Below are 26081 nucleotides of genomic sequence, written 5' to 3'. Positions count from 1 at the left end.
GCTGTCTCGTAAACAGGAAATCCTGGGTTCAAATCTCAGCAGCACCGAACTGTTTTCTCCATGCTTTCCGAATAATTTTCATCAAACACATGTTGAATACAATTTAAGAATAAACATCTGGTTCTATGAACTTTAGAATAAGTTATCTTAACAATTAAATAAAATGATTGGTATTGTGAAGATTTTTGTAGGAATGCATTGACTGAAATAGGGAAAAGAAAATGACAAAGAACAAGATAGAGGTGAATGATCACTCTATTGTTGAATTCAACTAATCCATTCTTCAGCAAGGTATAGTTTAAAATGATATGAATAGGGTAAACTTCAAATTAGAGAGGTGTTTTTGAATAAATGAAGAGTCTTCATTCATCTTAAGTGTTTGAGTAGAGAAGTGTGTGAACTTAGAAAAGAATATGAAAGTGAAAAAGCAATATTCTCTTGAACACCATAAAGAAAAGTAATTCAAAACTAAGAATCAACTGGGTGCTGTGGCTTAGCTGGTTAAAGCGCCTGTCTAGTAAACAGGAGATCCTGAGTTCAACTCTCAGCAGCGCCTTGCTTTTCTCATTGTTATATAACAAATCATTTTCATTAGGTCTTATTCCGATACAATTAAAATATAAAAGTCTGATTCATCTTACTGTTGAAAAGATCATCTTAAACCTTATAAAAACCCAAGTATTTTCAAGATTATAGAATGAATACTGTTATTGCAAAATGAAAAAAATACATATCTATGAGAAAGAGGTAGATGAAATTTCTACCTAGATTTGAGCAATATTAATACCTTCATGAAAAAAAATTGTAAAGAATTCAAGAAATGAAATTGGGTTTTATAAGAGTACCTGTTTATTAAAACATATTAATCCTTGCGTAGTGATTGAGTATATTTTCGTGTTTAAGATTACAATACATATAAAGAAGAATTTATAGCAGAAAACACATTTTCATCATCAACAATAAATTATTTATGCATTTTTTACTATTAACGTTGGTGCTGTGGCTTAGTGGTTAAAGCGCCTGTCTCGTAAACAGGAAATCCTGAGTTCAATTCTCAGCAGCACCTAACTGTTTTCTCCATGCTTTCCGAATAATTTTCATCAAACAAGTTTTGAATACAATTTAAGAATAAACATCTGGTTCTATGAACTTAAGAATAAGTTATCTTAAAAATTAAATAATATGCTTGGTATTGTGAAGATTTTTGTAGGAATGCATTGACTGAAATAGGGAAAAGAAAATGACAAAGAACAAGATAGAGGTGAATGATCACTCTATCGTTGAATTCAACTAATCCATTCTTTAGCAAGGTATATTTTAAAATGATATGAATAGGGTAAACTTCAAATTAGAGAGGTGTTTTTGAATAAGTGAATAGTCTTCATTCATCTTAAGTGTTTGAGTGGAGAAGTGTGTGAACTTAGAAAAGAATATGAAAGGGAAAAAGCAATATTCTCTTGAACACCATAAAGAAAAGTGTTTCAAAAGTAAGAATCAAGTGGGTGCTGTGGCTTAGCTGGTTAAAGCGCCTGTATAGTAAACAGGAGATCCTGAGTTCAACTCCCAGCAGCGCCTTGCTTTTCTCATTGTTATATAACAAATCATTTTCATTAGGTCTTATTCCGATACAATTAAAATATAAAAGTCTGATTCATCTTACTGTTAAAAAGATCATCTTAAACCTTATAAAAACCCAAGTATTTTCAAGATTATAGAATGAATACTGTTATTGCAAAATGAAAAAAACTACATATCTATGAGAAAGATGTAGATGAAATTTCTACCTAGATTTGAGCAATATTAATACCTTCATGAATAAAATTGTAAAGAATTCAAGAAATGAAATTGAGTTTTTTAAGAGTACCTGTTTATTAAAACATATTAATCCTTGCGTAGTGATTGAGTATCTTTTCGTGTTTAAGATTACAATACATATAAAGAAGAATTTATAGCAGAAAACACATTTTCATCATCAACAATAAATTATTTATGCATTTTTTACTATTAACGTTGGTGCTGTGGCTTAGTGGTTAAAGCGCCTGTCTCGTAACCAGGAAATCCTGAGTTCAATTCTCAGCAGCACCTAACTGTTTTCTCCATGCTTTCCGAATAATTTTCATCAAACAAGTGTTGAATACAATTTAAGAATAAACATCTGGTTCTATGAACTTTAGAATAAGTTATCTTAAAAATTAAATAAAGTGCTTGGTATTGTGAAGATTTTTGTAGGAATGCATTGACTGAAATAGGGAAAAGAAAATGACAAAGAACAAGATAGAGGTGAATGATCACTCTATTTTTGAATTCAACTAATCCATTCTTCAGCAAGGTATATTTTAAAATGATATGAATAGGGTAAACTTCAAATTAGAGAGGTGTTTTTGAATAAGTGAATAGTCTTCATTCATCTTAAGTGTTTGAGTGGAGAAGTGTGTGAACTTAGAAAAGAATATGAAAGGGAAAAAGCAATATTCTCTTGAACACCATAAAGAAAAGTGTTTCAAAAGTAAGAATCAAGTGGGTGCTGTGGCTTAGCTGGTTGAAGCGCCTGCCTAGTAAACGGGAGATCCTGAGATCAACTCTCAGCAGCGCCTTGCTTTTCTCATTGTTATATAACAAATCATTTTCATTAGGTCTTATTCCGATACAATTTAAATATAAAAGTCTGATTCATCTTACTGTTAAAAAGATCATCTTAAACCTTATAAAAACCCAAGTATTTTCAAGATTATAGAATGAATACTGTTATTGCAAAATGAAAAAAACTACATATCTATGAGAAAGACGTAGATGAAATTTCTACCTAGATTTGAGCAATATTAATACCTTCATGAATAAATTGTAAAGAATTCAAGAAATGAAATTGGGTTTTATAAGAGTACCTGTTTATTAAAACATATTAATCCTTGCGTAGTGATTGAGTATTTTTTCGTGTTTAAGATTACAATACATATAAACAAGAATTTATAGCAGAAAACACATTTTCATCATCAACAATAAATTATTTATGCATTTTTTACTATTAACGTTGGTGCTGTGGCTTAGTGGATAAAGCGCCTGTCTCGTAAACAGGAAATCCTGAGTTCAAATCTCAGCAGCACCTAATTGTTTTCTCCATGCTTTCCAAATAATTTTCATCAAACAAGTGTTGAATACAATTTAAGAATAAACATATGGTTCTATGAACTTTAGAATAAGTTATCTTAAAATTAAATAAAATGCTTAGTATTGTGAAGATTTTTGTAGGAATGCATTGACTGAAATAGGGAAAAGAAAATGACAAAGAACAAGATAGAGGTGAATGATCACTCTATTTTTGAATTCAACTAATCCATTCTTCAGCAAGGTATATTTTAAAATGATATGAATAGGGTAAAAATCAAATTAGAAAGGTATTTTTGAATAAGTGAAGAGTCTTCATTCATCTTAAGTGTTTGAGTGGAGAAGTGTGTGGACTTAGAAAAGAATATGAAAGTGAAAAAGCAATATTCTCTTGAACACCATAAAGAAAAGTGTTTCAAAATTAAGAATCCAGTGGGTGCTGTGGCTTAGCTGGTTAAAGCGCCTGTCCAGTCAACAGGAGATCCTGAGTTCAACTCTCAGCAGTGCCTTGCTTTTCTCATTTTTATATAACAAATCATTTTCATTAGGTCTTATTCCGATACAATTAAAATATAAAAGTCTGATTCATCTTACTGTTGAACAGATCATCTTAAACCTTATAAAAAGCCAAGAATTTTCAAGATTATAGAATGAATACAGTTATTGCAAAATGAAAAAATACATATCTATGAGAAAGAAGTAGATGAAATTTCTACCTAGATTTGAGCAATATTAATACCTTCATGAAAAAATTGTAAAGAATTCAAGAAATGAAATTGGGTTTTATAAGAGGACCTGGTTATTAAAACATATTAATCCTTGCGTAGTGATTGAGTATCTTTTCGTGTTTAAGATTACAATACATTTAAAGAAGAATTTATAGCAGAAAACACATTTTCATCATCAACAATAAATTATTTATGCATTTTTTACTATTAACGTTGGTGCTGTGGCTTAGTGTTTAAAAAGCCTGTCTCGTAAACAGGAAATCCTGAGTTCAAATCTCAGCAGCACCTAACTGTTTTCTCCATGCTTTCCAAATAATTTTCATCAAACACATGTTGAATACAATTTAAGAATAAACATCTGGTTCTATGAACTTTAGAATAAGTTATCTTAACAATTAAATAAAATGATTGGTATTGTGAAGATTTTTGTAGGAGTGCATTGACTGAAATAGGGAAAAGAAAATGACAAAGAACAAGATAGAGGTGAATGATCACTCTATTGTTGAATTCAACTAATCCATTCTTTAGCAAGGTATATTTTAAAATGATATGAATAGGGTAAACTTCAAATTAGATAGGTGTTTTTGAATAAGTGAAGAGTCTTCATTCATCTTAAGTGTTTGAGTAGAGAAGTGTGTGAACCTAGAAAAGAATATGAAAGTGAAAAAGCAATATTCTCTTGAACACCATAAAGAAAAGTGTTTCAAAATTAAGAATCAAGTGGGTGCTGTGGCTTAGCTGGTTAAAGCGCCTGTCTAGTAAACAGGAGATCCTGAGTTAAACTCTCAGCAGTGCCTTGCTTTGCTCATTGTAATATAACAAATCCTTTTCATTAGATCTTATTCCAATACAATTAAAATATAAAAGTCTGATTCATCTTACTGTTGAACAGATCATCTTAAACCTTATAAAAACCCAATTATTTTCAAGATTAAGGAATGAATACTGTTATTGCAAAATGAAAAAATACATATCTATGAGAAAGAGGTAGATGACATTTCTACCTAGATTTGAGCAATATTAATACCTTCATGAAAAAAAATTGTAAAGATTTCAAGAAATGAAATTGGGTTTTATAAGAGTACCTGTTTATTAAAACATATTAATCCAGCGTAGTGATTGAGTATCTTTTCGTGTTTAAGATTACAATACATATAAAGAAGAATTTATAGCAGAAAACACATTTTCATCATCAACAATAAATTATTTATGCATTTTTTACTATTAACGTTAGTACTGTGGCTTAGTGGTTAAAGCGCCTGTCTTGTAAACAGGAAATCCTGAGTTCAACTCTCAGCAGCACCTAACTGTTAACTCCATGCTTTCCAAATAATTTTCATCAAACAAGTGTTGAATACAATTTAAGAATAAACATCTGGTTCTATGAACTTTAGAATAAGTTATCTTAAAAATTAAATAAAATGCTTGGTATTGTGAAGATTTTTGTAGGAATGCATTGACTGAAATAGGGAAAAGAAAATGACAAAGAACAAGATAGAGGTGAATGATCACTCTATCATTGAATTCAACTAATCCATTCTTTAGCAAGGTATATTTTAAAATGATATGAATAGGGTGAACTTCAAATTAGAGAGGTGTTTTTGAATAAGTGAAGAGTCTTCATTCATCTTAAGTGTTTGAGTGGAGAAGTGTGTGAACTTAGAAAAGAATATGAAAGGGAAAAAGCAATATTCTCTTGAACACCATAAAGAAAAGTGTTTCAAAATTAAGAATCAAGTGGGTGCTGTGGCTTAGCTGGTTAAAGCGCCTGTCTAGTAAACAGGAAATCCTGAGTTCAATTCTCAGCAGCACCTAATTGTTTTCTCCATGCTTTCCAAATAATTTTCATCAAACAAGTGTTGAATACAATTTAAGAATAAACATCTGGTTCTATGAACTTTAGAATAAGTTATCTTAAAAATTAAATAAAATGCTTGGTATTGTGAAGATTTTTGTAGGAATGCATTGACTGAAATAGGGAAAAGAAAATGACAAAGAACAAGATAGAGGTGACTGATCACGTTATTTTTGAATTCAACTAATCCATTCTTCAGCAAGGTATATTTTAAAATGATATGAATAGGGTAAACTTCAAATTAGAGAGGTGTTTTTGAATAAATGAAGAGTCTTCATTCATCTTAAGTGTTTGAGTAGAGAAGTGTGTGAACTTAGAAAAGAATATGAAAGTGAAAAAGCAATATTCTCTTGAACACCATAAAGAAAAGTGTTTCAAAACTAAGAATCAAGTGGGTGCTGTGGCTTAGCTGGTTAAAGCGCCTGTCTAGCAAACAGTAGATCCTGAGTTCAACTCTCAGCAGCGCCTTGCTTTTCTCATTGTTATCTAACAAATCATTTTCATTAGGTCTTATTCCGATACAATTAAAATATAAAAGTCTGATTCATCTTACTGTTGAAAAGATCATCTTAAACCTTATAAAAACCCAAGTATTTTCAAGATTATAGAATGAATACTGTTATTGCAAAATGAAAAAAAATACATATCTGTGAGAAAGACGTAGATTAAATTACTACCTAGATTTGAGCAATATTAATACCTTCATGAATAAAATTGTAAAGAATTCAAGAAATGAAATTGGGTTTTATAAGAGTACCTGTTTATTAAAACATATTAATCCTTGCGTAGTGATTGAGTATCTTTTCGTGTTTAAGATTACAATACATATAAAGAAGAATTTATACCAGAAAACACATTTTCATCATCAACAATAAATTATTTATGCATTTTTTACGATTAACATTGGTGCTGTGGCTTAGTGGTTAAAGCGCCTGTCTCGTAAACAGGAAATCCTGAGTTCAACTCTCAGCAGCACCTAACTGTTTTCTCCATGCTTTCCGAATAATTTTCATCAAACAAGTGTTGAATACAATTTAAGAATAAACATCTGGTTCTATGAACTTTAGAATAAGTTATCTTAAAAATTAAATAAAATGCTTGGTATTGTGAAGATTTTTGTAGGAATGCATTGACTGAAATAGGGAAAAGAAAATGACAAAGAACAAGATAGAGGTGAATGATCACTCTATCGTTGAATTCAACTAATCCATTCTTTAGCAAGGTATATTTTAAAATGATATGAATAGGGTGAACTTCAAATTAGAGAGGTGTTTTTGAATAAGTGAAGAGTCTTCATTCATCTTAAGTGTTTGAGTGGAGAAGTGTGTGAACTTAGAAAAGAATATGCAAGGGAAAAAGCAATATTCTCTTGAACACCATAAAGAAAAGTGTTTCAAAATTAAGAATCAAGTGGGTGCTGTGGCTTAGCTGGTTAAAGCGCCTGTCTAGTAAACAGGAAATCCTGAGTTCAATTCTCAGCAGCACCTAATTGTTTTCTCCATGCTTTCCAAATCATTTTCATCAAACAAGTGTTGAATACAATTTAAGAATAAACATCTGGTTCTATGAACTTTAGAATAAGTTATCTTAAAAATTAAATAAAATGCTTGGTATTGTGAAGATTTTTGTAGGAATGCATTGACTGAAATAGGGAAAAGAAAATGACAAAGAACAAGATAGAGGTGAATGATCACTCTATTTTTGAATTCAACTAATCCATTCTTCAGCAAGGTATATTTTAAAATGATATGAATGGCGTAAAATTCAAATTAGAGAGGTGTTTTTGAATAAGTGAAGAGTCTTCATTCATCTTAAGTGTTTGAGTGGAGAAGTGTGTGGACTTAGAAAAGAATATGAAAGTGAAAAAGCAATATTCTCTTGAACACCATAAAGAAAAGTGTTTCAAAATTAAGAATCAAGTGGGTGCTGTGGCTTAGCTAGTTAAAGTGCCTGTCTAGTAAACAGGAGATCCTGAGTTTAACTCTCAGCAGTGCCTTGCTTTTCTCATTGTTATATAACAAATCATTTTCATTAGGTCTTATTCCGATACAATTAAAATATAAAAGTCTGATTCATCTTACTGTTGAACAGATCATCTTAAACCTTATAAAAAGCCAAGAATTTTCAAGATTATAGAATGAATACAGTTATTGCAAAATGAAAAAAATACATATCTATGAGAAAGAAGTAGATTAAATTTCTACCTAGATTTGAGCAATATTAATACCTTCATGAAAAAAATTGTAAAGAATTCAAGAAATGAAATTGGGTTTTATAAGAGTACCTGTTTATTAAAACATATTAATCCTTGCGTAGTGATTGAGTATCTTTTCGTGTTTAAGATCACAATACATATAAAGAAGAATTTATAGCAGAAAACACATTTTCATCATCAACAATAAATTATTTATGCATTTTTTACTATTAACGTTGCTGCTGTTGCTTAGTGGTTGAAGCGCCTGTCTCGTAAACAGGAAATCCTGAGTTCAATTCTCAGCAGCACCGAAGTGTTTTCTCCATGCTTTCCGAATAATTTTCATCAAACAAGTGTTGAATACAATTTAAGAATAAACATCTGGTTCTATGAACTTTAGAAGAAGTTATCTTAAAAAATAAATAAAATGCTTGGTATTGTGAAGATTTTTGTAGGAATGCATTGACTGAAATAGGGAAAAGAAAATGACAAAGAACAAGATAGAGGTGAATGATCACTCTATCGTTGAATTCAACTAATCCATTCTTTAGCAAGGTATATTTTAAAATGATATGAATAGGGTAAACTTCAAATTAGAGAGGTGTTTTTGAATAAGTGAAGAGTCTTCATTCATCTTAAGTGTTTGAGTGAAGAAGTGTGTGAACTTAGAAAAGAATATGAAAGGGAAAAAGCAATATTCTCTTGAACACCATAAAGAAAAGTGTTTCAAAATTAAGAATCAAGTGGGTGCTGTGGCTTAGCTGGTTAAAGCGCCTGTATAGTAAACAGGAGATCCTGAGTTCAACTCCCAGCAGCGCCTTGCTTTTCTCATTGTTATAAAACAAATCATTTTCATTAGGTCTTATTCCGATACAATTTAAATATAAAAGTCTGATTCATCTTACTGTTAAAAAGATCATCTTAAACCTTATAAAAACCCAAGTATTTTCAAGATTATAGAATGAATACTGTTATTGCAAAATGAAAAAAAATACATATCTATGAGAAAGACGTAGATGAAATATCTACCTAGATTTGAGCAATATTAATACCTTCATGAATAAAATTGTAAAGAATTCAAGAAATGAAATTGAGTTTTATAAGAGTACCTGTTTATTAAAACATATTAATCCTTGCGTAGTGATTGAGTATCTTTTCGTGTTTAAGATTACAATACATATAAAGAAGAATTTATAGCAGAAAACACATTTTCATCATCAACAATAAATGATTTATGCATTTTTTTAATATTACCGTTGGTGCTGTGGTTTAGTGGTTAAAGCTCCTGTCTTGTAAACAGGAAATCCTGAGTTCAAATCTCAGCAGCACCTAACTGTTTTCTCCATGCTTTCCGAATAATTTTCATCAAACAAGTGTTGAATACAATTTAAGAATAAACATCTGGTTCTATGAACTTTAGAATAAGTTATCTTAAAAATTAAATAAAATGCTTGGTATTGTGAAGATTTTTGTAGGAATGCATTGACTGAAATAGGGAAAAGAAAATGACAAAGAACAAGATAGAGGTGAATGATCACTCTATCGTTGAATTCAACGAATCCATTCTTTAGCAAGGTATATTTTAAAATGATATGGATAGGGTGAACTTCAAATTAGAGAGGTGTTTTTGAATAAGTGAAGAGTCTTCATTCATCTTAAGTGTTTGAGTGGAGAAGTGTGTGAACTTAGAAAAGAATATGAAAGGGAAAAAGCAATATTCTCTTGAAAACCATAAAGAAAAGTGTTTCAAAATTAAGAATCAAGTGGGTGCTGTGGCTTAGCTGGTTAAAGCGCCTGTCTAGTAAACAGGAAATCCTGAGTTCAATTCTCAGCAGCACCTAATTGTTTTCTACATGCTTTCCAAATAATTTTCATCAAACAAGTGTTGAATACAATTTAAGAATAAACATCTGGTTCTATGAACTTTAGAATAAGTTATCTTAAAAATTAAATAAAATGCTTGGTATTGTGAAGATTTTTGTAGGAATGCATTGACTGAAATAGGGAAAAGAAAATGACAAAGAACAAGATAGAAGTGAATGATCACTCTATTTTTGAATTCAACTAATCCATTTTTCAGCAAGGTATATTTTAAAATGATATGAATAGGATAAAATTCAAATTAGAGAGGTGTTTTTGAATAAGGGAAGAGTCTTCATTCATCTTAAGTGTTTGAGTGGAGAAGTGTGTGGACTTAGAAAAGAATATGAAAGTGAAAAAGCAATATTCTCTTGAACACCATAAAGAAAAGTGTTTCAAAATTAAGAATCAAGTGGGTGCTGTGGCTTAGCTAGTTAAAGCGCCTGTCTAGTAAACAGGAGATCCTGAGTTCAACTCTCAGCAGTGCCTTGCTTTTCTCATTGTTATATAACAAATCATTTTCATTAGGGCTTATTCCGATACAATTAAAATATAAAAGTCTGATTCATCTTACTGTTGAACAGATCATCTTAAACCTTATAAAAAGCCAAGAATTTTCAAGATTATAGAATGAATACAGTTATTGCAAAATGAAAAAAATACATATCTATGAGAAAGAAGTAGATGAAATTTCTACCTAGATTTGAGCAATATTAATACCTTCATGAAAAAAATTGTAAAGAATTGAAGAAATGAAATGGGTTTTATAAGAGTACCTGTTTATTAAAACATATTAATCCTTGCGTAGTGATTGAGTATCTTTTCCTGTTTAAGATTACAATACATATAAAGAAGAATTTATAGCAGAAAACACATTTTCATCATCAACAATAAATTATTTATGCATTTTTTACTATTAACGTTGGTGCTGTGGCTTAGTGGTTAAAACGCCTGTCTCGTAAACAGGAAATCCTGAGTTCAAATCTCAGCAGCACCTAACTGTTTTCTCCATGCTTTCCGAATAATTTTTATCAAACACATGTTGAATACAATTTAAGAATAAACATCTGGTTCTATGAACTTTAGAATAAGTTATCTTAAAAATTAAATAAAATGCTTGGTATTGTGAAGATTTTTGTAGGAATGCATTGACTGAAATAGGGAAAAGAAAATGACAAAGAACAAGATAGAGGTGAATGATCACTCTATCGTTGAATTCAACTAATCCATTCTTTAGCAAGGTATATTTTAAAATGATATGAATAGGGTAAACTTCAAATTAGAGAGGTGTTTTTGAATAAGTGAAGAGTCTTCATTCATCTTAAGTGTTTGAGTGGACAAGTGTGTGAACTTAGAAAAGAATATGAAAGGGAAAAAGCAATATTCTCTTGAACACCATAAAGAAAAGTGTTTCAAAACTAAGAATCAAGTGGGTGCTGTGGCTTAGCTGGTTAAAGCGCCAGTATAGTAAACAGGAAATCCTGAGTTCAACTCCCCGCAGCGCCTTGCTTTTCTCATTGTTATATAACAAATCATTTTCATTAGGTCTTATTCCGATACAATTAAAATATAAAAGTCTGATTCATCTTACTGTTAAAAAGATCATCTTAAACCTTATAAAAACCCAAGTATTTTCAAGATTATAGAATGAATACTGTTATTGCAAAATAAAAAAAAATACATATCTATGAGAAAGACGTAGATTAAATTTCTACCTAGATTTGAGCAATATTAATACCTTCATGAATAAAATTGTAAAGAATTCAAGAAATGAAATTGAGTTTTATAAGAGTACCTGTTTATTAAAACATATTAATCCTTGCGTAGTGATTGAGTATCTTTTCGTGTTTAAGATTACAATACATATAAAGAAGAATTTATAGCAGAAAACACATTTTCATCATCAACAATAAATGATTTATGCATTTTTTTAATATTACCGTTGTTGCTGTGGCTTAGTAGTTAATGCTCCTGTCTCGTAAACAGGAAATCCTGAGTTCAAATCTCAGCAGCACCTAACTGTTTTCTCCATGCTTTCCGAATAATTTTCATCAAACAAGTGTTGAATACAATTTAAGAATAAACATCTGGTTCTATGAACTTTAGAATAAGTTATCTTAAAAATTAAATAAAATGCTTGGTATTGTGAAGATTTTTGTAGGAATGCATTGACTGAAATAGGGAAAAGAAAATGACAAAGAACAAGATAGAGGTGAATGATCACTCTATCGTTGAATTCAACGAATCCATTCTTTAGCAAGGTATATTTTAAAATGATATGGATAGGGTAAACTTCAAATTAGAGAGGTGTTTTTGAATAAGTGAAGAGTCTTCATTCATCTTAAGTGTTTGAGTGGAGAAGTGTGTGAACTTAGAAAAGAATATGAAAGGGAAAAAGCAATATTCTCTTGAAAACCATAAAGAAAAGTGTTTCAAAATTAAGAATCAAGTGGGTGCTGTGGCTTAGCTGGTTAAAGCGCCTGTCTAGTAAACAGGAAATCCTGAGTTCAATTCTCAGCAGCACCTAATTGTTTTCTACATGCTTTCCAAATAATTTTCATCAAACAAGTGTTGAATACAATTTAAGAATAAACATCTGGTTCTATGAACTTTAGAATAAGTTATCTTAAAAATTAAATAAAATGCTTGGTATTGTGAAGATTTTTGTAGGAATGCATTGACTGAAATAGGGAAAAGAAAATGACAAAGAACAAGATAGAAGTGAATGATCACTCTATTTTTGAATTCAACTAATCCATTCTTCAGCAAGGTATATTTTAAAATGATATGAATAGGATAAAATTCAAATTAGAGAGGTGTTTTTGAATAAGGGAAGAGTCTTCATTCATCTTAAGTGTTTGAGTGGAGAAGTGTGTGGACTTAGAAAAGAATATGAAAGTGAAAAAGCAATATTCTCTTGAACACCATAAAGAAAAGTGTTTCAAAATTAAGAATCAAGTGGGTGCTGTGGCTTAGCTAGTTAAAGCGCCTGTCTAGTAAACAGGAGATCCTGAGTTCAACTCTCAGCAGTGCCTTGCTTTTCTCATTGTTATATAACAAATCATTTTCATTAGGGCTTATTCCGATACAATTAAAATATAAAAGTCTGATTCATCTTACTGTTGAACAGATCATCTTAAACCTTATAAAAAGCCAAGAATTTTCAAGATTATAGAATGAATACAGTTATTGCAAAATGAAAAAAATACATATCTATGAGAAAGAAGTAGATGAAATTTCTACCTAGATTTGAGCAATATTAATACCTTCATGAAAAAAATTGTAAAGAATTGAAGAAATGAAATGGGTTTTATAAGAGTACCTGTTTATTAAAACATATTAATCCTTGCGTAGTGATTGAGTATCTTTTCCTGTTTAAGATTACAATACATATAAAGAAGAATTTATAGCAGAAAACACATTTTCATCATCAACAATAAATTATTTATGCATTTTTTACTATTAACGTTGGTGCTGTGGCTTAGTGGTTAAAACGCCTGTCTCGTAAACAGGAAATCCTGAGTTCAAATCTCAGCAGCACCTAACTGTTTTCTCCATGCTTTCCGAATAATTTTTATCAAACACATGTTGAATACAATTTAAGAATAAACATCTGGTTCTATGAACTTTAGAATAAGTTATCTTAAAAATTAAATAAAATGCTTGGTATTGTGAAGATTTTTGTAGGAATGCATTGACTGAAATAGGGAAAAGAAAATGACAAAGAACAAGATAGAGGTGAATGATCACTCTATCGTTGAATTCAACTAATCCATTCTTTAGCAAGGTATATTTTAAAATGATATGAATAGGGTAACCTTCAAATTAGAGAGGTGTTTTTGAATAAGTGAAGAGTCTTCATTCATCTTAAGTGTTTGAGTGGACAAGTGTGTGAACTTAGAAAAGAATATGAAAGGGAAAAAGCAATATTCTCTTGAACACCATAAAGAAAAGTGTTTCAAAATTAAGAATCAAGTGGGTGCTGTGGCTTAGCTGGTTAAAGCGACTGTCCAGTAAACAGGAGATCCTGAGTTCAACTCTAAGCAGTGCCTTGCTTTTCTCATTGTTATATAACAAATCATTTTCATTAGGTCTTATTCCGATACAATTAAAATATAAAAGTCTGATTCATCTTACTGTTAAAAAGATCATCTTAAACCTTATAAAAACCCAAGTATTTTCAAGATTATAGAATGAATACTGTTATTGCAAAATAAAAAAAAATACATATCTATGAGAAAGACGTAGATTAAATTTCTACCTAGATTTGAGCAATATTAATACCTTCATGAATAAAATTGTAAAGAATTCAAGAAATGAAATTGAGTTTTATAAGAGTACCTGTTTATTAAAACATATTAATCCTTGCGTAGTGATTGAGTATCTTTTCGTGTTTAAGATTACAATACATATAAAGAAGAATTTATAGCAGAAAACACATTTTCATCATCAACAATAAATGATTTATGCATTTTTTTAATATTACCGTTGTTGCTGTGGCTTAGTAGTTAATGCTCCTGTCTCGTAAACAGGAAATCCTGAGTTCAAATCTCAGTAGCACCTAATTGTTTTCTCCATGCTTTCCAAATAATTTTCATCAAACAAGTGTTGAATACAATTTAAGAATAAACATCTGGTTCTATGAACTTTAGAATAAGTTATCTTAAAAATTAAATAAAATGCTTGGTATTGTGAAGATTTTTGTAGGAATGCATTGACTGAAATAGGGAAAAGAAAATGACAAAGAACAAGATAGAGGTGAATGATCACTCTATTTTTGAATTCAACTAATCCATTCTTCAGCAAGGTATATTTTAAAATGATATGAATAGGGTAAAATTCAAATTAGAGAGGTGTTTTTGAATAAGTGAAGAGTCTTCATTCATCTTAAGTGTTTGAGTGGAGAAGTGTGTGGACTTAGAAAAGAATATGAAAGTGAAAAAGCAATATTCTCTTGAACACCATAAAGAAAAGTGTTTCAAAATTAAGAATCAAGTGGGTGCTGTGGCTTAGCTGGTTAAAGCGACTGTCCAGTAAACAGGAGATCCTGAGTTCAACTCTCAGCAGTACCTTGCTTTTCTCATTTTTATATAACAAATCATTTTCATTAGGTATTATTCCGATACAATTAAAATATAAAAGTCTGATTCATCTTACTGTTGAACAGATTATCTTAAACCTTATAAAAAGCCAAGAATTTTCAAGATTATAGAATGAATACAGTTATTGCAAAATGAAAAAAATACATATCTATGAGAAAGAAGTAGATGAAATTTCTACCTAGATTTGAGCAATATTAATACCTTCATGAAAAAAATTGTAAAGAATTCAAGAAATGAAATTGGGTTTTATAAGAGTACCTGTTTATTAAAACATATTAATCCTTGCGTAGTGATTGAGTATCTTTTCGTGTTTAAGATTACAATACATATAAAGAAGAATTTATAGCAGAAAACACATTTTTATCATCAACAATAAATTATTTATGCATTTTTTACTATTAACGTTGGTGCTGTGGCTTAGTGGTTAAAACGCCTGTCTTGTAAACAGGAAATCCTGAGTTCAAATCTCAGCAGCACCTAACTGTTTTCTCCATGCTTTCCGAATAATTTTCATCAAACACATGTTGAATACAATTTAAGAATAAACATCTGGTTCTATGAACTTTAAAATAAGTTATCTTAAAAATTAAATAAAATGATTGGTATTGTGAAGATTTTTGTAGGAATGCATTGACTGAAATAGGGAAAAGAAAATGACAAAGAACAAGATAGAGGTGAATGATCACTCTATTGTTGAATTCAACTAATCCATTCTTCAGCAAGGTATAGTTTAAAATGATATGAATAGGGTAAACTTCAAATTAGAGAGGTGTTTTTGAATAAATGAAGAGTCTTCATTCATCTTAAGTGTTTGAGTAGAGAAGTGTGTGAACTTAGAAAAGAATATGAAAGTGAAAAAGCAATATTCCCTTGAACACCATAAAGAAAAGTGTTTCAAAATTAAGAATCAAGTGGGTGCTGTGGCTTAGCTGGTTGAAGCGCCTGCCTAGTAAACAGGAGATTCTGAGTTCAACTCTCAGCAGCGCCTTGCTTTTCTCATTTTTATATAACAAATCATTTTCATTAGGTCTTATTCCGATACAATTAAAATATAAAAGTCTGATTCATCTTACTGTTGAACAGATCATCTTAAACCTTATAAAAAGCCAAGAATTTTCAAGATTATTGAATGAATACAGTTATTGCAAAATGAAAAAAACTACATATCTATGAGAAAGACGTAGATGAAATTTCTACCTAGATTTGAGCAATATTAATACCTTCATGAATAAAATTGTAAAGAATTCAAGAAATGAAATTGGGTTTTATAAGAGTACCTGTTTATTAAAACATATTAATCCTTGCGTAGTGATTGAGTATCTTTTCGTGTTTAAGATTACAATACATATAAACAAGAATTTATAGCAGAAAACACATTTTCATCATCAACAATAAATTATTTATGCATTTTTTACTATTAACGTTGGTGCTGTGGCTTAGTGGTTAAAGCGCCTGTCTCGTAAACAGGAAATCCTGAGTTCAAATCTCAGCAGCACCTAACTGTTTTCTCCATGCTTTCCGAATAATTTTCATCAAACAAGTGTTGAATACAATTTAAGAATAAACATCTGGTTCTATGAACTTTAGAATAAGTTATCTTAAAAATTAAATAAAATGCTTGGTATTGTGAAGATTTTTGTAGGAATGCATTGACAGAAATAGGGAAAAGAAAATGACAAAGAACAAGATAGAGGTGAATGATCACTCTATTGTTGAATTCAACTAATCCATTCTTTAGCAAGGTATATTTTAAATTGATATGAATAGGGTAAACTTCAAATTAGAGAGGTGTTTTTGAATAAGTGAAGAGTCTTCATTCATCTTAAGTGTTTGAGTAGAGAAGTGTGTGAACTTAGAAAAGAATATGAAAGTGAAAAAGCAATATTCCCTTGAACACCATAAAGAAAAGTGTTTCAAAATTAAGAATCACGTGGGTGCTGTGGCTTAGCTGGTTGAAGCGCCTGTCTAGTAAAGAGGAGATCCTGAGTTCAACTCTCAGCAGTGCCTTGCTTTTCTCATTGTTATATAACAAATCATTTTCATTAGGTCTTATTCCGATACAATTAAAATATAAAAGTCTGATTCATCTTACTGTTAAAAAGATCATCTTAAACCTTATAAAAACCCAAGTATTTTCAAGATTATAGAATGAATACTGTTATTGCAAAATGAAAAAAACTACATATCTATGAGAAATACGTAGATGAAATTTCTACCTAGATTTGAGCAATATTAATACCTTCATGAAAAAAATTGTAAAGAATTCAAGAAATGAAATTGGGTTTTATAAGAGTACCTGTTTATTAAAACATATTAATCCTTGCGTAGTGATTGGGTATCTTTTCGTGTTTAAGACTACAATACATATAAAGAAGAATTTATGGCAGAAAACACATTTTCATCATCAACAATAAATTATTTATGCATTTTTTACTATTAACGTTGGTGCTGTGGCTTAGTGGTTAAAGCGCATGTCTCGTAAACAGGAAATCCTGAGTTAAAATCTCAGTAGCACCTAACTGTTTTTTCCATGCTTTCCGAATAATTTTCATCAAACAAGTGTTGAATAAAATTTAAGAATAAACATCTGGTTCTATGAACTTTAGAATAAGTTATCTTAAAAATTAAATAAAATGCTTGGTATTGTGAAGATTTTTGTAGGAATGCATTGACTGAAATAGGGAAAAGAAAATGAAAAGAACAAGATAGAGGTGAATGATCACTCTATTGTTGAATTCAACTAATCCATTCTTTAGCAAGGTATATTTTAAAATGATATGAATAGGGTAAACTTCAAATTAGAGAGGTGTTTTTGAATAAGTGAAGAGTCTTCATTCATCTTAAGTGTTTGAGTAGAGAAGTGTGTGAACTTAGAAAAGAATATGAAAGTGAAAAAGCAATATTCCCTTGAACACCATAAAGAAAAGTGTTTCAAAATTAAGAATCACGTGGGTGCTGTGGCTTAGCTGGTTGAAGCGCCTGTCTAGTAAACAGGAGATCCTGAGTTCAACTCTCAGCAGTGCCTTGCTTTTCTCATTGTTATATAACAAATCATTTTCATTAGGTCTTATTCCGATACAATTAAAATATCAAAGTCTGATTCATCTTACTGTTAAAAAGATCATCTTAAACCTTATAAAAACCCAAGTATTTTCAAGATTATAGAATGAATACTGTTATTGCAAAATGAAAAAAACTACATATCTATGAGAAATACGTAGATGAAATTTCTACCTAGATTTGAGCAATATTAATACCTTCATGAAAAAAATTGTAAAGAATTCAAGAAATGAAATTGGGTTTTATAAGAGTACCTGTTTATTAAAACATATTAATCCTTGCGTAGTGATTGGGTATCTTTTCGTGTTTAAGACTACAATACATATAAAGAAGAATTTATGGCAGAAAACACATTTTCATCATCAACAATAAATTATTTATGCATTTTTTACGATTAATGTTGGTGCTGTGGCTTAGTGGTTAAAGCGCATGTCTCGTAACTAGGAAATCCTGAGTTCAATTCTCAGCAGCACCTAACTGTTTTCTCCATGCTTTCCGAATAATTTTCATCAAACAAGTGTTGAATACAATTTAAGAATAAACATCTGGTTATATGAACTTTAGAATAAGTTATCTTAAAAATTAAATAAAATGCTTGGTATTGTGAAGATTTTTGTAGGAATGCATTGACTGAAATAGGGAAAAGAAAATGACAAAGAACAAGATAGAGGTGAATGATCACTCTATCGTTGAATTCAACTAATCCATTCTTTAGCAAGGTATATTTTAAATTGATATGAATAGGGTAAACTTCAAATTAGAGAGGTGTTTTTGAATAAGTGAAGAGTCTTCATTCATCTTAAGTGTTTGAGTAGAGAAGTGTGTGAACTTAGAAAAGAATATGAAAGTGAAAAAGCAATATTCCCTTGAACACCATAAAGAAAAGTGTTTCAAAATTAAGAATCAAGTGGGTGCTGTGGCTTAGCTGGTTGAAGCGCCTGCCTAGTAAACAGGAGATCCTGAGTTCAACTCTCAGCAGCGCCTTGCTTTTCTCATTTTTATATAACAAATTATTTTCATTAGGTCTTATTCCGATAAAATTAAAATATAAAAGTCTGATTCATCTTACTGTTGAACAGATCATCTTAAACCTTATAAAAAGCCAAGAATTTTCAAGATTATAGAATGAATACAGTTATTGCAAAATGAAAAAAACTACATATCTATGAGAAAGACGTAGATGAAATTTCTACCTAGATTTGAGCAATGTTAATACCTTCATGAATAAAATTGTAAAGAATTCAAGAAATGAAATTGGGTTTTATAAGAGTACCTGTTTATTAAAACATATTAATCCTTGCGTAGTGATTGAGTATCTTTTCGTGTTTAAGATTACAATACATATAAACAAGAATTTATAGCAGAAAACACATTTTCATCATCAACAATAAATTATTTATGCATTTTTTACTATTAACGTTGGTGCTGTGGCTTAGTGGTTAAAGCGCCTGTCTCGTAAACAGGAAATCCTGAGTTCAAATCTCAGTAGCACCTAATTGTTTTCTCCATGCTTTCCAAATAATTTTCATCAAACAAGTGTTGAATACAATTTAAGAATAAACATCTGGTTCTATGAATTTTAGAATAAGTTATCTTAAAAATTAAATAAAATGCTTGGTATTGTGAAGATTTTTGTAGGAAGGCATTGACTGAAATAGGGAAAAGAAAATGACAAAGAACAAGATAGAGGTGAATGATCACTCTATTTTTGAATTCAACTAATCCATTCTTCAGCAAGGTATATTTTAAAATGATATGAATAGGGTAAAATTCAAATTAGAGAGGTGTTTTTGAATAAGTGAAGAGTCTTCATTCATCTTAAGTGTTTGAGTGGAGAAGTGTGTGGACTTAGAAAAGAATATGAAAGTGAAAAAGCAATATTCTCTTGAACACCATAAAGAAAAGTGTTTCAAAATTAAGAATCAAGTGGGTGCTGTGGCTTAGCTGGTTAAAGCGACTGTCCAGTAAACAGGAGATCCTGAGTTCAACTCTAAGCAGTGCCTTGCTTTTCTCATTGTTATATAACAAATCAATTTCATTAGGTCTTATTCCGATACAATTAAAATATAAAAGTCTGATTCATCTTACTGTTGAAAAGATCATCTTAAACCTTATAAAAACCCTAGTATTTTCAAGATTATAGAATGAATACTGTTATTGCAAAATGAAAAAAACTACATATCTATGAGAAAGACGTAGATGAAATTTCTACCTAGATTTGAGCAATATTAATACCTTCATGAAAAAAAATTGTAAAGAATTCAAGAAATGAAATTGGGTTTTATAAGAGTACCTGTTTATTAAAACATATTAATCCTTGCGTAGTGATTGAGTATCTTTTCGTGTTTAAGATTACAATACATATAAAGAAGAATTTATAGCAGAAAACACATTTTCATCATCAACAATAAATTATTTATGCATTTTTTACGATTAACGTTGGTGCTGTGGCTTAGTGGTTAAAGCGCATGTCTCGTAACTAGGAAATCCTGAGTTCAATTCTCAGCAGCACCTAACTGTTTTCTCCATGCTTTCCGAATAATTTTCATCAAACAAGTGTTGAATACAATTTAAGAATAAACATCTGGTTCTATGAACTTTAGAATAAGTTATCTTAAAAATTAAATAAAATGCTTGGTATTGTGAAGATTTTTGTAGGAAGGCATTGACTGAAATAGGGAAAAGAAAATGACAAAGAACAAGATAGAGGTGAATGATCACTCTATTTTTGAATTCAACTAATCCATTCTTCAGCAAGGTATATTTTAAAATGATATGAATAGGGTAAAATTCAAATTAGAGAGGTGTTTTTGAATAAGTGAAGAGTCTTCATTCATCTTAAGTGTTTGAGTGGAGAAGTGTGTGGACTTAGAAAAGAATATGAAAGTGAAAAAGCAATATTCTCTTGAACACCATAAAGAAAAGTGTTTCAAAATTAAGAATCAAGTGGGTGCTGTGGCTTAGCTGGTTAAAGCGACTGTCCAGTAAACAGGAGATCCTGAGTTCAACTCTAAGCAGTGCCTTGCTTTTCTCATTGTTATATAACAAATCAATTTCATTAGGTCTTATTCCGATACAATTAAAATATAAAAGTCTGATTCATCTTACTGTTGAAAAGATCATCTTAAACCTTATAAAAACCCTAGTATTTTCAAGATTATAGAATGAATACTGTTATTGCAAAATGAAAAAAACTACATATCTATGAGAAAGACGTAGATGAAATTTCTACCTAGATTTGAGCAATATTAATACCTTCATGAATAAAATTGTAAAGAATTCAAGAAATGAAATTGGGTTTTATAAGAGTACCTGTTTATTAAAACATATTAATCCTTGCGTAGTGATTGAGTATCTTTTCGTGTTTAAGATTACAATACATATAAACAAGAATTTATAGCAGAAAACACATTTTCATCATCAACAATAAATTATTTATGCATTTTTTACTATTAACGTTGGTGCTGTGGCTTAGTGGTTAAAGCGCCTGTCTCGTAAACAGGAAATCCTGAGTTCAAATCTCAGCAGCACCTAACTGTTTTCTCCATGCTTTCCGAATAATTTTCATCAAACAAGTGTTGAATACAATTTAAGAATAAACATCTGGTTCTATGAACTTTAGAATAAGTTATCTTAAAAATTAAATAAAATGCTTGGTATTGTGAAGATTTTTGTAGGAATGCATTGACAGAAATAGGGAAAAGAAAATGACAAAGAACAAGATAGAGGTGAATGATCACTCTATTGTTGAATTCAACTAATCCATTCTTTAGCAAGGTATATTTTAAATTGATATGAATAGGGTAAACTTCAAATTAGAGAGGTGTTTTTGAATAAGTGAAGAGTCTTCATTCATCTTAAGTGTTTGAGTAGAGAAGTGTGTGAACTTAGAAAAGAATATGAAAGTGAAAAAGCAATATTCCCTTGAACACCATAAAGAAAAGTGTTTCAAAATTAAGAATCACGTGGGTGCTGTGGCTTAGCTGGTTGAAGCGCCTGTCTAGTAAACAGGAGATCCTGAGTTCAACTCTCAGCAGTGCCTTGCTTTTCTCATTGTTATATAACAAATCATTTTCATTAGGTCTTATTCCGATACAATTAAAATATAAAAGTCTGATTCATCTTACTGTTAAAAAGATCATCTTAAACCTTATAAAAACCCAAGTATTTTCAAGATTATAGAATGAATACTGTTATTGCAAAATGAAAAAAACTACATATCTATGAGAAATACGTAGATGAAATTTCTACCTAGATTTGAGCAATATTAATACCTTCATGAAAAAAATTGTAAAGAATTCAAGAAATGAAATTGGGTTTTATAAGAGTACCTGTTTATTAAAACATATTAATCCTTGCGTAGTGATTGGGTATCTTTTCGTGTTTAAGACTACAATACATATAAAGAAGAATTTATGGCAGAAAACACATTTTCATCATCAACAATAAATTATTTATGCATTTTTTACTATTAACGTTGGTGCTGTGGCTTAGTGGTTAAAGCGCATGTCTCGTAAACAGGAAATCCTGAGTTAAAATCTCAGTAGCACCTAACTGTTTTTTCCATGCTTTCCGAATAATTTTCATCAAACAAGTGTTGAATAAAATTTAAGAATAAACATCTGGTTCTATGAACTTTAGAATAAGTTATCCTAAAAATTAAATAAAATGCTTGGTATTGTGAAGATTTTTGTAGGAATGCATTGACTGAAATAGGGAAAAGAAAATGAAAAGAACAAGATAGAGGTGAATGATCACTCTATTGTTGAATTCAACTAATCCATTCTTTAGCAAGGTATATTTTAAAATGATATGAATAGGGTAAACTTCAAATTAGATAGGTGTTTTTGAATAAGTGAAGAGTCTTCATTCATCTTAAGTGTTTGAGTACAGAAGTGTGTGAACTTAGAAAAGAATATGAAAGTGAAAAAGCAATATTCTCTTGAACACCATAAAGAAAAGTGTTTCAAAATTACGAATCAAGTGGGTGCTGTGGCTTAGCTGGTTAAAGCGCCTGTCTAGTAAACAGGAGATCCTGAGTTCAACTCTCAGCAGCGCCTTGCTTTTCTCATTGTTATATAACAAATCATTTTCATTAGGTCTTATTCCGTTACAATTAAAATATAAAAGTCTGATTCATCTTACTGTTAAAAAGATCATCTTAAACCTTATAAAAACCCAAGTATTTTCAAGATTATAGAATGAATACTGTTATTGCAAAATGAAAAAAATAAATATCTATGAGAAAGACGTAGATGAAATTTCTACCTAGATTTGAGCAATATTAATACCTTCATGAAAAAAAATTGTAAAGAATTCAAGAAATGAAATTGGGTTTTATAAGAGTACCTGTTTATTAAAACATATTAATCCTTGCGTAGTGATTGAGTATCTTTTCGTGTTTAAGATTACAATACATATAAAGAAGAATTTATAGCAGAAAACACATTTTCATCATCAACAATAAATTATTTATGCATTTTTTACGATTAACGTTGGTGCTGTGGCTTAGTGGTTAAAGCGCACGTCTCGTAACTAGGAAATCCTGAGTTCAATTCTCAGCAGCACCTAACTGTTTTCTCCATGCTTTCCGAATAATTTTCATCAAACAAGTGTTGAATACAATTTAAGGATAAACATCTGGTTCTATGAACTTTAGAATAAGTTATCTTAAAAATTAAATAAAATGCTTGGTATTGTGAAGATTTTTGTAGGAATGCATTGACTGAAATAGGGAAAAGAAAATGACAAAGAACAAGATAGAGGTGAATGATCACTCTATCGTTGAATTCAACTAATCCATTCTTTAGCAAGGTATATTTTAAATTGATATGAATAGGGTAAACTTCAAATTAGAGAGGTGTTTTTGAATAAGTGAAGAGTCTTCATTCATCTTAAGTGTTTGAGTAGAGAAGTGTGTGAACTTAGAAAAGAATATGAAAGTGAAAAAGCAATATTCCCTTGAACACCATAAAGAAAAGTGTTTCAAAATTAAGAATCAAGTGGGTGCTGTGGCTTAGCTGGTTGAAGCGCCTGCCTAGTAAACAGGAGATCCTGAGTTCAACTCTCAGCAGCGCCTTGCTTTTCTCATTTTTATATAACAAATTATTTTCATTAGGTCTTATTCCGATAAAATTAAAATATAAAAGTCTGATTCATCTTACTGTTGAACAGATCATCTTAAACCTTATAAAAAGCCAAGAATTTTCAAGATTATAGAATGAATACAGTTATTGCAAAATGAAAAAAACTACATATCTATGAGAAAGACGTAGATGAAATTTCTACCTAGATTTGAGCAATGTTAATACCTTCATGAATAAAATTGTAAAGAATTCAAGAAATGAAATTGGGTTTTATAAGAGTACCTGTTTATTAAAACATATTAATCCTTGCGTAGTGATTGAGTATCTTTTCGTGTTTAAGATTACAATACATATAAACAAGAATTTATAGCAGAAAACACATTTTCATCATCAACAATAAATTATTTATGCATTTTTTACTATTAACGTTGGTGCTGTGGCTTAGTGGTTAAAGCGCCTGTCTCGTAAACAGGAAATCCTGAGTTCAAATCTCAGCAGCACCTAACTGTTTTCTCCATGCTTTCCGAATAATTTTCATCAAACACATGTTGAATACAATTTAAGAATAAACATCTGGTTCTATGAACTTTAGAATAAGTTATCTTAACAATTAAATAAAATGATTGGTATTGTGAAGATTTTTGTAGGAATGCATTGACTGAAATAGGGAAAAGAAAATGACAAAGAACAAGATAGAGGTGAATGATCACTCTATTGTTGAATTCAACGAATCCATTCTTCAGCAAGGTATAGTTTAAAATGATATGAATAGGGTAAACTTCAAATTAGAGAGGTGTTTTTGAATAAATGAAGAGTCTTCATTCATCTTAAGTGTTTGAGTAGAGAAGTGTGTGAAATTAGAAAAGAATATGAAAGTGAAAAAGCAATATTCTCTTGAACACCATAAAGAAAAGTGTTTCAAAATTAAGAATCAAGTGGGTGCTGTGGCTTAGCTGGTTAAAGCGCCTGTCTAGTAAACAGGAGATCCTGAGTTCAACTCAGCAGCGCCTTGCTTTTCTCATTGTTATATAACAAATCATTTTCATTAGGTCTTATTCCGATACAATTAAAATATAAAAGTCTGATTCATCTTACTGTTGAAAAGATCATCTTAAACCTTATAAAAACCCAAGTATTTTCAAGATTATAGAATGAATACTGTTATTGCAAAATGAAAAAAACTACATATCTATGAGAAAGACGTAGATCAAATTTCTACCTAGATTTGAGCAATATTAATACCTTCATGAATAAAATTGTAAAGAATTCAAGAAATGAAATTGAGTTTTATAAGAGTACCTGTTTATTAAAACATATTAATCCTTGCGTAGTGATTGAGTATCTTTTCGTGTTTAAGATTACAATACATATAAAGAAGAATTTATAGCAGAAAACACATTTTCATCATCAACAATAAATGATTTATGCATTTTTTTAATATTACCGTTGTTGCTGTGGCTTAGTGGGTAATGGTCCTGTCTCGTAAACAGGAAATCCTGAGTTCAAATCTCAGTAGCACCTAATTGTTTTCTCCATGCTTTCCAAATAATTTTCATCAAACAAGTGTTGAATACAATTTAAGAATAAACATCTGGTTCTATGAACTTTAGAATAAGTTATCTTAAAAATTAAATAAAATGCTTGGTATTGTGAAGATTTTTGTAGGAAGGCATTGACTGAAATAGGGAAAAGAAAATGACAAAGAACAAGATAGAGGTGAATGATCACTCTATTTTTGAATTCAACTAATCCATTCTTCAGCAAGGTATATTTTAAAATTATATGAATAGGGTAAAATTCAAATTAGAGAGGTGTTTTTGAATAAGTGAAGAGTCTTCATTCATCTTAAGTGTTTGAGTGGAGAAGTGTGTGGACTTAGAAAAGAATATGAAAGTGAAAAAGCAATATTCTCTTGAACACCATAAAGAAAAGTGTTTCAAAATTAAGAATCAAGTGGGTGCTGTGGCTTAGCTGGTTAAAGCGACTGTCCAGTAAACAGGAGATCCTGAGTTCAACTCTCAGCAGTACCTTGCTTTTCTCATTTTTATATAACAAATCATTTTCATTAGGTATTATTCTGATACAATTAAAATA

At 30.2% G+C, this 26081-nt stretch overlaps 20 non-coding genes across 20 annotated transcripts; all 20 read left to right on the top strand.

Annotated features, from left to right (window-relative positions):
• The first annotated feature begins 482 nt into the window (after positions 1-482).
• On the top strand, positions 483-556 carry TRNAT-AGU (transfer RNA threonine (anticodon AGU)). The gene has a single exon. It is a non-coding gene; the product is annotated as a tRNA-Thr (tRNA).
• A 437-nt stretch (positions 557-993) lies between these two features.
• On the top strand, positions 994-1066 carry TRNAT-CGU (transfer RNA threonine (anticodon CGU)). The gene has a single exon. It is a non-coding gene; the product is annotated as a tRNA-Thr (tRNA).
• Positions 1067-2012: 946 nt separating this feature from the next.
• On the top strand, positions 2013-2085 carry TRNAT-CGU (transfer RNA threonine (anticodon CGU)). The gene has a single exon. It is a non-coding gene; the product is annotated as a tRNA-Thr (tRNA).
• Positions 2086-3030: 945 nt separating this feature from the next.
• Positions 3031-3103, top strand: TRNAT-CGU (transfer RNA threonine (anticodon CGU)). Its single transcript has one exon. It is a non-coding gene; the product is annotated as a tRNA-Thr (tRNA).
• A 1959-nt stretch (positions 3104-5062) lies between these two features.
• Positions 5063-5135, top strand: TRNAT-UGU (transfer RNA threonine (anticodon UGU)). The gene has a single exon. It is a non-coding gene; the product is annotated as a tRNA-Thr (tRNA).
• A 435-nt stretch (positions 5136-5570) lies between these two features.
• On the top strand, positions 5571-5644 carry TRNAT-AGU (transfer RNA threonine (anticodon AGU)). The gene has a single exon. It is a non-coding gene; the product is annotated as a tRNA-Thr (tRNA).
• A 435-nt stretch (positions 5645-6079) lies between these two features.
• TRNAA-AGC (transfer RNA alanine (anticodon AGC)) lies at positions 6080-6153 on the top strand. The gene has a single exon. It is a non-coding gene; the product is annotated as a tRNA-Ala (tRNA).
• Positions 6154-6590: 437 nt separating this feature from the next.
• TRNAT-CGU (transfer RNA threonine (anticodon CGU)) lies at positions 6591-6663 on the top strand. Its single transcript has one exon. It is a non-coding gene; the product is annotated as a tRNA-Thr (tRNA).
• A 435-nt stretch (positions 6664-7098) lies between these two features.
• TRNAT-AGU (transfer RNA threonine (anticodon AGU)) lies at positions 7099-7172 on the top strand. The gene has a single exon. It is a non-coding gene; the product is annotated as a tRNA-Thr (tRNA).
• A 1965-nt stretch (positions 7173-9137) lies between these two features.
• Positions 9138-9210, top strand: TRNAT-UGU (transfer RNA threonine (anticodon UGU)). Its single transcript has one exon. It is a non-coding gene; the product is annotated as a tRNA-Thr (tRNA).
• A 435-nt stretch (positions 9211-9645) lies between these two features.
• Positions 9646-9719, top strand: TRNAT-AGU (transfer RNA threonine (anticodon AGU)). Its single transcript has one exon. It is a non-coding gene; the product is annotated as a tRNA-Thr (tRNA).
• Positions 9720-10663: 944 nt separating this feature from the next.
• Positions 10664-10736, top strand: TRNAT-CGU (transfer RNA threonine (anticodon CGU)). The gene has a single exon. It is a non-coding gene; the product is annotated as a tRNA-Thr (tRNA).
• A 1455-nt stretch (positions 10737-12191) lies between these two features.
• Positions 12192-12265, top strand: TRNAT-AGU (transfer RNA threonine (anticodon AGU)). The gene has a single exon. It is a non-coding gene; the product is annotated as a tRNA-Thr (tRNA).
• Positions 12266-13209: 944 nt separating this feature from the next.
• Positions 13210-13282, top strand: TRNAT-CGU (transfer RNA threonine (anticodon CGU)). Its single transcript has one exon. It is a non-coding gene; the product is annotated as a tRNA-Thr (tRNA).
• Positions 13283-15247: 1965 nt separating this feature from the next.
• TRNAT-UGU (transfer RNA threonine (anticodon UGU)) lies at positions 15248-15320 on the top strand. The gene has a single exon. It is a non-coding gene; the product is annotated as a tRNA-Thr (tRNA).
• A 946-nt stretch (positions 15321-16266) lies between these two features.
• On the top strand, positions 16267-16339 carry TRNAT-CGU (transfer RNA threonine (anticodon CGU)). Its single transcript has one exon. It is a non-coding gene; the product is annotated as a tRNA-Thr (tRNA).
• Positions 16340-19322: 2983 nt separating this feature from the next.
• On the top strand, positions 19323-19395 carry TRNAT-CGU (transfer RNA threonine (anticodon CGU)). The gene has a single exon. It is a non-coding gene; the product is annotated as a tRNA-Thr (tRNA).
• Positions 19396-21361: 1966 nt separating this feature from the next.
• TRNAT-CGU (transfer RNA threonine (anticodon CGU)) lies at positions 21362-21434 on the top strand. Its single transcript has one exon. It is a non-coding gene; the product is annotated as a tRNA-Thr (tRNA).
• Positions 21435-22887: 1453 nt separating this feature from the next.
• On the top strand, positions 22888-22961 carry TRNAT-AGU (transfer RNA threonine (anticodon AGU)). Its single transcript has one exon. It is a non-coding gene; the product is annotated as a tRNA-Thr (tRNA).
• Positions 22962-24417: 1456 nt separating this feature from the next.
• TRNAT-CGU (transfer RNA threonine (anticodon CGU)) lies at positions 24418-24490 on the top strand. The gene has a single exon. It is a non-coding gene; the product is annotated as a tRNA-Thr (tRNA).
• The last annotated feature ends 1591 nt before the right edge of the window (positions 24491-26081 follow it).

The sequence above is a fragment of the Lissotriton vulgaris genome, chromosome 12 (genome assembly GCF_964263255.1).
Source record: "Lissotriton vulgaris chromosome 12, aLisVul1.2, whole genome shotgun sequence".
Lineage (NCBI taxonomy): Eukaryota > Metazoa > Chordata > Amphibia > Caudata > Salamandridae > Lissotriton > Lissotriton vulgaris.
Note: the sequence above shows the minus strand (reverse complement) of the source record. Positions and strands in the feature narration are given on the sequence as shown.